This window comes from Ixodes scapularis, unplaced genomic scaffold (assembly GCF_016920785.2).
Source record: "Ixodes scapularis isolate PalLabHiFi unplaced genomic scaffold, ASM1692078v2 PGA_scaffold9__187_contigs__length_104089568, whole genome shotgun sequence".
In the NCBI taxonomy this organism is placed as follows: domain Eukaryota; kingdom Metazoa; phylum Arthropoda; class Arachnida; order Ixodida; family Ixodidae; genus Ixodes; species Ixodes scapularis.
In genome coordinates this window covers 74698532-74708432 of record NW_024609884.1, presented here as the reverse complement: position 1 = coordinate 74708432, position 9901 = coordinate 74698532, and the positions used below count along the sequence as shown (strand labels likewise).

The 9901-nt window shown below is 40.4% G+C and overlaps 1 pseudogene; it reads left to right on the top strand.

Annotated features, from left to right (window-relative positions):
* Nucleotides 1–3992: 3992 nt before the first annotated feature.
* On the top strand, nt 3993–5104 carry LOC120839631 (annotated as a pseudogene).
* Nucleotides 5105–9901: the final 4797 nt, after the last annotated feature.

The following is a 9901-nucleotide window of genomic DNA, read 5'->3' as shown; positions in this document are numbered from 1 at the left end:
ATTCTATTTATTTATTTATTTATTTTTACATACTGGAGTTCCGTCGGGGCTATTGCAGGAGTGGGGTTGGGGGAGGGGGGTGATCTCAATTCAATATTGGATAAGGCAGGAAAAAAACATAAAATATTGTAAAATAATATCAACCACTGTCAACCGCATACAGAAACTCGTCTGGAGGTAATCAATAGATGTTACCGTGTAGCAGATTCCCATGTTCAATTGATCTAGGGAAAAAAAAAAAAACTGTATTTTAACATGTCAGGACGTGCATAAAACGGTGAAATGTTTAGGTCATGGTGGCTCCTTGCTGATGACGCTATGTGAAACCTTATGTATGAATCTAATGAGGTGAGGCGTGACGAGTTAACTAGACCTCATAGGACTTTGAGGCTCTCAGTGTGACGTCTATTGGAAAGAGGACTTAAGCTTAGAGCAGAAAGGTTAGAGGAGGGGGGTAAATCTTTGTCGTAGCGACGGAAAATAAAAGGCACTTCTTTCTTATGGACTGACTCGATTTTGTTAATATCAAATTATTTCCAGGGATTCCAAATGATTTAACCCTACTCGAGGATAGGGCGTATTAGTGTTTTATATGTTAGAAGTTTGGTTTCTTGTAAGGCAACACGTAGGGTACGCTTAAGATAGCCGAGTTTTTAAGTGCTTTGTAACAGGTGGAATCGATGTGCTTTGACCAAGACATGTCTTGCGAGAAAAGAAGACCAAGGTACTTGCATTCAGAAACTCTTTCCAGTGTATAGCCATTGATTGAATATGGGAACATGGAAGGGTGCGTACGCTTAGAAAAATACATTTGCCAAAGGATATGGTCATTTGCTAGGTGCTACACCAGGTGCAGAAGCTTGCAAATGAGCTGTTAGGAAGTTATGGTCTTCAGGGGAGTTAATCGTGTGGTACAGGACGCAGTCGTCAGCGTAAAGACGTATTTCAGTGGCGATGTTACGTGGTAAATTATTGATGTAGATCAAGAAAAGAAGTGGACCCAGAACTGAGCCTCGTGGGACACCTGATGACACATAGGCAATCGAAGACTTTGACGAGTTTAAACATACATGCTGTGAGCAATTGGAAAGAAGACTTGATATTCAGTTAACGAGGGAAGGGTTGTTTAGTATAACAATAAGTTTGTGCAAAAGTTTACAATAAGGAACGGTATCGAAGACTTTAGGTATGTCTATGAATATCACATCCACTTGATTGTCAATGCCGAGAGACTGAGTGATGTCATGGGTAAAATCAGTTAGTTGCAAAATTGTGCTGTAGCCACGTCGAAACCCGTGTTGAAGGCCACATAAAATGTTGTTACACATGAAAAAAAAAAGGGGGTGTAGACGTTACACCCCTTGTCACATATACGACACCCCGCAACTTCAGCTGGATGTACAGCGCATTGACGTTGTACTGACGCTACCAAATTTCACGAGCGGGTTGATAGACGAGTTGTACAACTCATTAAAATAGTTAATGTAAGTGTGACTGACTGCAAACAAAGTTATCGGGGTTTTTTAGGCTCAACTGCAAAACCTGTGTGTTTTTTTGCTGTAGATATTGATACATACTTTAGCTGTTTAATATGTCGTATCGCACCGTCATCAACCCTCTAGCAAAAGTTGGGGCAGTCAGTCCGACGTCAGCGCGCTGTACGTCGAACTGAAGTTTTGGGGTGTCGTATATGGGACAAGGGGTGTAATAATATACCCTCGTTTTTTTAGAGTGTAGTTTCAAGGAACACCATGATGTGTTTGTAGATTATGTGATCTAATAATATGCATAAATGAGAGGTTAAAGAAAGTGGCCTGTAATTAGTTAATTAATGCTTGTCGCCGGAATTATACAATGGAAGGACTTTTGCAAGTTTCCAAGACGAGGGAACTGTTGCGGTTGGCAGCGATCTCTGAAAACTAGCAGCGAGGTACCGACTAGTCCAATAGGAATTCCTAATAAGAAATGAATTATGAATGTTGTGAGGGCCAGGGATTTTTTTTTAGTATCTAAATTTAACGCCATGTTTAGCACGCCCTCATCCCACACAATTACTCTACCAATTGTAGAATGTGATTCATCAATGAAAGGAGGAATTTCGAAATTCACCAATGTAAACACAGATTGGAAGTATGTATTGAACGCAGTGGGCGATTGTTAGTGGGTCGCTACTGGCTACGTCGTGAATTGTAAAAGAGTCTGAAGTAGAACTACCGGGTAAAATCGATTGCCAAAATTTGCGTGGGTCGCTTTCATGAAATTTTACAGTGTAGCTCGAAAATGGAAGTCCTTCGCTGAGTTATTTTTAAGTTGAAGTTTCTTCGCTTTGTTAAACTGGGCAATCTTCTCTGGATCAGCGGCACGTCTTACAGACCGGAGTCTTATTGACACGACGTGATAAATGCAATATTTCTCGTGTTAGCCAAAGCACGGAAACATTTTTTTTTTTTTTTAGTTTTGGTAGGCACGAAACACCGGATACAGAGTCCAATAATCTGTTCGAAAAAAACTAACCAGAGAATCCACATCACTGGAGATACTGATCTGCTTGAAGTTATCAAAGGAACCACTTAGTATGTCAATAATTGACACATCGTCTGCACGGTTAAAGTCATGAAACATGGAATAAGCAATACGCGTTTTTGAAGCAGAACAAGCGATTGAAACCAAAACCGCCTTGTGATCCGATATGCCATCAACAACCTCACAATTAAAACCGTTTTCAAGAAGATGTGAACTAATGAAAACCAAGTCGAAGACTGACGTCTGTCTAGTAAGAGCTGGACCACTTGTTTTAGACCACATGAGAACGAACAGTTTAGCAACTCTCTAGATATTGGAGCATCGTGACCGGTAACTGATGAAGAAGACCACTGGTGGCTAGGCAGATTGAAATCACCCATACAGATTAGGTTTGAAGAATATAAATTGTGCGTGTGCATAAAGTCACGTAAGGCGTGTGTCTGATCGACACGGGAACCAGGTGGACGGCAAACGACGCCAATTACTATGGACATAATTTTAAGGTAAAGCTGGTTAGTTTAACCCCCCCCCCCCCCCAGTGCCCTTCCCTCCTCCTCCTCAAGAGCTGCGCTCTAATTCGGCGTTACAGGGAGTTGTAAGCGGCTTTCACTTTTTTTTTATTGCTGCTACCGGGCCCACTGGGTAGCTTCGTTTGTTCTTCCCTCTTTGCATGGTTTAGAGTTCGTTTTAATGTGCTATTGCGTAGCGGCGATGTCGAATCGAACCCCGGCCCGGATACTCAGGTTCTTCTCAAACAGCTCCTCGGTGGGCAAGCGCAAATAGCTGCTGATGTAACCTTAGTAAGAAACAGTCAAGCGACCCTGCAATCTCAGATTGTGGGCATTGAATCACGTTGTGTTGCCATTGAATCTGAGTTATCACGGCTGTCTGGGCTCGACAAAAGGGTACAGTCTCTTGAAGATAAAATCGCCAGGCTCGATCATAGACTTGCCGAATTAGCTGATAAAAATGATGACTTGGAAAATCACTATAGGAGGAACAATCTGATTATTTATGGTTTACAAGAAGCTGAAAATGAATCGTCAGCGTCACTGCTTCAGGCTGTCACTGATCTCTTGTCTTCCAAGCTTTCTATTTCCTGCGATGGCATCGAACGTTGCCACCGTCTTGGTTCACGCATAGATGGTAAGATAAGACCCGTAATTTTTAAAGTGATAGACCATAGAGAAATAATATTAATCCTTAAAAACGCCCCAAGACTTAAGGGCACTCGTGTGTTCATCAACGAAGATTTTTCCCTTCGCGTGCGAAATATTCGCAGTCAGCTATGGCGTGGTACGGCTGATTTTAGACAGAACGGTGCGAAGGTGGTTTTGCGCTACGATTATGCACTTGTCAATAATACTCACTATACGTGGGATGTGTCTAGCAACTGCCTTGTAAGGGTCAATCCCCCTCGCCTTCCGGATAATTCTAATTGACTTCCTCATGAAAACTCGGTTACTTTATTGAATCTTAATGCCAGGAGCATTCTCCCAAAGTCCACTGAATTTGCTGGTATTGCAACTGCATATTACCCTCATGTGATTTGTGTCATTGAAACGTGGTTGCATGACTCAGTTCTTGACTGCGAATTTACTCCACCTAACTACATTGTTGTGCGTTGCGATAGGTCATGTGGTAGGGGTGGTGGTGTTGCTTTATTTTTTAGGTCTGATGTTAGTTTTTGTGGTCTTCCTAGCTTACCTAACACTGAGTCACTCTGGTGTAAAGCTTATATCGACAAATTTGTTCTTGTAATTTAGGCAGTTTATAGAGCTCCGGGTACTTCCCCTCAGGTTATTTTTGATATTCACGATTACATTTTAAAGCATAACTTCGGTGGTGGTAAATTCGTTCTGACTGGAGATTTCGACACACCTGACGTAAATTGGAAAACGTTAATAGTTGGTAGTCGTGATAAAATTATATGTGATGCACTTGTTGATACTGCAGTGTCATTCGATTTAGATCAAATTGTTAGTGAATGTACGAGAGATAACTCAACTCTTGACCTAGTTTTTCTTAGTAACAGCATTGCCAAATCTGGTTATGAGTGAAAAGTGGTTGATGGTATTTCAGACCACAGAGCTGTTGTTGTAACACTTAATATTCGTGCCTTACACGTAAAACCCGAGATTGTTACTGTTTTAGATTTTAACAGAGCTAATGACGAGTCAATTCTTGACGAACTTAGTTTTGGCTTTGATAATTTCGAGACCTTTAGCCGTGACTATAATGTTGATGTGTTGCTTAGCAAATTTTGCTAATTAGTAAATGATTGTATTAAACGGTTTGTACCAGTCAAATATAAAAAGATAAATCAAGCCCAGCCATGGATTAATAGAGAGGTATTGCAATTAACCCGCAGACTAAAAAGAAATCGGAAATTAAAACTTAGTGATAGTCCTTCGGACGTCAAACGATTTGAAAGCCTAAAAAATAGATTAGTGGAAACAATGACAGCTGCTAAATATACTTATTTCAACGTTACATTGACTAACTTTATGAAGTCAAATTTGGCTAAGTTTTGGAGGTCGATCCTTCCTAAAAATGACATTTCCCGCAGTTTTATTATTGAAGATGAATGTGTCACTGACCCCGTAGACATTTCGAATGGCTTTAATGCACATTTTCAGTCCGTATTCACTGAAGATAACGGTTGTGAACCTTCCTTTTCTTTCAATCTTCCGTGTTCGTCGTTAGAAAACATTCCCATCAGTACTTCTGGCGTCCTCCATTTGCTCCTAAACATTGACTGCAAAAAAAGCGCAGGTCCCAATGGTGTTCTTAATTAATTTCTTCGCCGTTACTCTCTTTGGACATCGAGATACTTGGCCTTAATCTTCGAGAAGTCTCTCTCTTCTGGAAGAGTTCCTAAAGTTTGGAAATCAGCCAGAGCTGTTCCCATCTTTAAATCTGGAAACAAACAGAGCCTTCTCAATTACAGACCTATTTCATTGACCTCTACCTGTAGTAAGCTCCTCGAGCATATAGTCTACTCCCATGTTTCCGAATACCTCGAATGCAATTCAATTATCTGCCCTCAGCAACACGGTTTCCGTCGTCATTTTTCAACCAACACGCAACTACTGGAATTCACTCATGATATCGCCACGACTTTAAATAATAAAGGACAGGTTGATGCCATATTCATAGATTATTCGAAGGCATTCGATAAAGTTTCTCATTCCAAACTACTGTTGAAGTTAAAGGTCATACTTAAAAATCCCCTTTTACTCGACTGGATCACTGATTATTTAAAAGACCGGTCACAGTTTGTTTCGTATGGGAATGCTAATTCATCAGAAGCTACGGTTAGTTCAGGTGTTCCGCAAGGATCCGTATTAGGGCCCCTTTTATTTCTCTTGTATATTAATGATATTGTTGATAACATTCCCGTTAAAGTTCGTCTTTATGCCGATGACTGCGTCCTATATAACGATATTCATTCGGCTAATGACCAATTGTTACTTAATAATCTTGTTACTTAATGAATCTTTCGCACGCTTCTTCAATTGGACCAAGCAATGGCAAATGGATATAAACTTTGAAAAATCTGTGTTTATGAAATTTACGAATAAGAAATCACCTTTCGTTTTTAGCTATGGCATTGATGAAATAGTACTAAGGGAGGTAAGCGACTTCAAATATTTAGGTATTATTTTTACTTCCAACCTTAAATGGGATAGGCACGTCGACTATATTTGCTCCCGCGCCCTCAGAAAATTGGGCTATGTTAAACGCTCGTCTAAAGAGGTAAAATTAACCACTTTTAAAACTCTCGTGAGGCCGATTTTGGAGTACGGTTCAGTGGTCTGGGACGTTCATTTAAAAAAGGACATTAATCTCATTGACTCTGTTCAGGCTAAGGCTATCCGATTTATTTCCAATCGATATGATCGACACTTTTCACCTTCATCCGCTTTGCCAACATTAGGGCTGGAATCTTTATCGTTAAGGCGAACTATCGAGCGATTGAAGTTGTTATATAGAATTGTTAATAATGAAAGTGGCATGGAATATATATGACGTATATTTCCTTCTCAGATATTTCGCGCACTAGGCGTTACCATCCCTTAAATATTGTACCCTTTCGTTCTCACGTAAATTGTTTCAAAAGTTCCTTTTTTCCGCGCACTGTTGAGCTGTGGAATAGTATTGACGGTTCTACGCGTATGCTCCAGTACGACGACTTTGTTATAAAACTCGCGAAAGTTGACTTCCTTTGATGTTTAGTGTTTCTGGCGAATCATTATGTTGTTGAATATGTTCTCGTTTATTGTTCTCTCTACTCATGTTTTTAGTTGTGTAATCCACTCCTGCAATGACCTCAACTGAGGTCGCAGTATACATAAATAAATAAATAAAACTAAATTATTTCCAAACTTGCTTCGATCACTGGATTGCTACATAGGCATTGCCTTAGTTTCCCACCTAGTGTGAAATTTCTCTTATACAACTCATTATTTTTATCTCATCTGGGGAACAACCACAAAAACTATTCTACAAAGAATATTTTTATTACAGAAAAGAGTGCAAAGGATACTGTGTAACATGCCCAATGATTATCATACTGATACACCTTTTGAACAACTAGAGGTATTAAAAATATATGACTATGATTATAGACACTCTAAAATGTAAACAGGAGTAACACGAGACAAATAGCTTTTTGTTTTCATTAGCATCAATCAGAGTAAAAGTTACCAACGTAATTCACCCGTCACCCAGACATCTGAGTAGTAGAAACCTCGCGTTCAGAGTATGAACTTCAAATGATTAAACCGGACCTTGACAATTTTATTAAACGCATTTATGTATTCCGATATAGATATTACATCATGTAGCCCTCTAGAACTTCACAATTATTTTCTTTCAAAATAAACAGTCATAATGTTGTTTTCTGTTCTGTACATGTATCACTGTATTATATACTTGATTACTGTTATGTAACTTGTGTTACCGCTCTTGAAATTCAGCATCTATATTGTGCTATTTTAAGTATTATATAATTTCTTGTGCATGTCATTTTTGCAACTGCTGTGGGAATATATGGGGCCTGAGGACCCGACCATCTGCTTGAACAGTTTTTTTTTTCACAGCTGTCACCACACTTGTACGATAAATAAAGATTATTATTATTATTATTATTATTATTATTATTATTATTATTATTATTATTATTATTATTATTATTATTATTATTATTATTATTATTATTATTATTATTATATTATCAATAGCTCGACATGCATTCGGGTAGTTGGCTCGAGCCGAATCACTTCAATAACAACAATAGCCGAGCCCTAACAATGGCTGGTACTCGGCGCTTGTCCTGCGCTTTGCCAACCCCTGCGCGTGACTATAATATGGAGGCTTGTTCTGGTCTCTAGTTGAGGGAGAGAACGCTGTTCGTTTTTCCTTCATTTTTTCTTTTACGACTACCATTGCACAGGGAGAAAAACTAACGCGTGTTTCATCGGTTATAAACATCAAGGATTCATTCTATACTCCGTTCACCCTTAAGCTGAGACTAGAAGCTCCGCCCTCAGCGCGAGCTCGCTGGCTTCCGCAGTGCTTTGGTTGCGCGTGCCTGCGCGTTCGCGCTTGTGTTAGCAAGGGCAGAAAGCTCGCGCGGAAGGCGGCTTTCTGCCCTTGCTATAGTCTCGGCTTAGACGTTTTCTGTTTTCTGTCGTTTTCAGTCGCGTGGGTTCCGTATACGGGACGAAAAAATAAAAACATTTCAACCTGGAACATGTGAGAAGATTTAGGTGAGTCAAGACAAGAATATGTGACAACCACGCATTTTTCGTAAACACCTTCCAGCGGCGTGAAGAGATCAAAACGATGTTTTACCGCATACCAAATGAGACGACATTCAAGATGGCTGCCCCCTTGTGCAATGGGTACAGCAAATATCTTCGCCTCCAGCACGGGCGCGCTGACTTCAACAGGGCTCTGGCTGCACGTGCGACCAAAGCTGTCTTTTCCTAATTTTACCCAAATGGATCCAAGTTACTCCGACCATAAACTTATTAGAATGTACGCTAGAGGTTCAACTGGCGCTAGTGTACTGCCGCAATTTAAAGCAGACAACAATCAGTCTAAAATTGACTTCCGGTAATGGGAAAAAGAGAGTGCATTTTCTCCCTGCGCTCGATGATAACAGCAAATATCCAGAATAATTCGTACGTAGTGTAGGTAACTTGGAACATTTCTCAGTCTGGCAGACGAAATAATTGGCCAGTTAGGGCGTTTTTCTTTCAAATTCGTGGCATTAAAAACGGTGCTCAAACGGCCTCGTCTATGTATTTATATGTACACCCGTGAGCGATATGAAGGTGAACAGCCCTCTCCTTGTTTTTAACGCTTTCGCAAGTTTTGGAACAAGCTCTGTTCCAGAAGAGGGCTAGAACGCAAAGTTTAGACCCCAAGCCACGTACCATTTGAGACGTTGAGAGTTAATATAGCTTTCGGGAGCCGTAAAACAGGCAAGAAACCAAGTAAGGTGTTCACCTTTATATTGCCGGCGGGTGTACTGTCGGACACTGGTAGCGCGAACACGACGTCGCGCTTTTCAGCATGGGGGATATACGTGCCAAACGAACGACGGATATTTGGAAAACCAAGAGACACGACGAGAACTACTCAGTAACTCCCTGTTAGTGTACAATCAAAATTAATTGCAGGCCACGTAATATAGTCCGATTTGAAATAAGTCCTGCTTTATTCTTTCTGCTCTGTGCGAAGATGATTGCTCTGTGTTCAAAACATCACCCGCACGCTCGAAATATCTGAGAACAAGTGCGTCATAAAAGCTGCCCGGCATAGAAAATAATAAAAAGAGACACCTTTCAGCACTTTACTCTTTATGTTTTGAATGTTTTTACCCGTTTGTAAAGATGCAATACGGGTCTATTTTCATACAGTGACAGGACTGTCATATTAGCAATATATAAGTGTTACCAGAATGCTGGCAAACCTTGAACACACTGAGTCTATATTCGTTTCGATTGTTATTTTGCTTCGAATCGTCGCTTGTTTTTACACACCTGCTGTGGAACACACGTTTGGTGCTGAAATATCGCATCGTTCCCAGATAAAAAAAGAGTGTGCGAACTGAAGCAATTACAGTTTTACAATGTTGATCAAGGTACATACTAATCGCTAGGACCCAAATAACAAATAAGTGTTCCAGGTTATTTTTTCGCGAAGAGACAAAATGCGCGCGCGTTTTCCCGGATGCACAGGAGCACCCCAAAAGAAGACTGGTTGCTGTCTGCTTCAATGTGCGTCCCGGAAGTCGCCCATACCCGTTTTCACCTCAAGAACCGCAGTAAAAAAAGTCCGGCTCCACGCGGAGCATTACTAATTT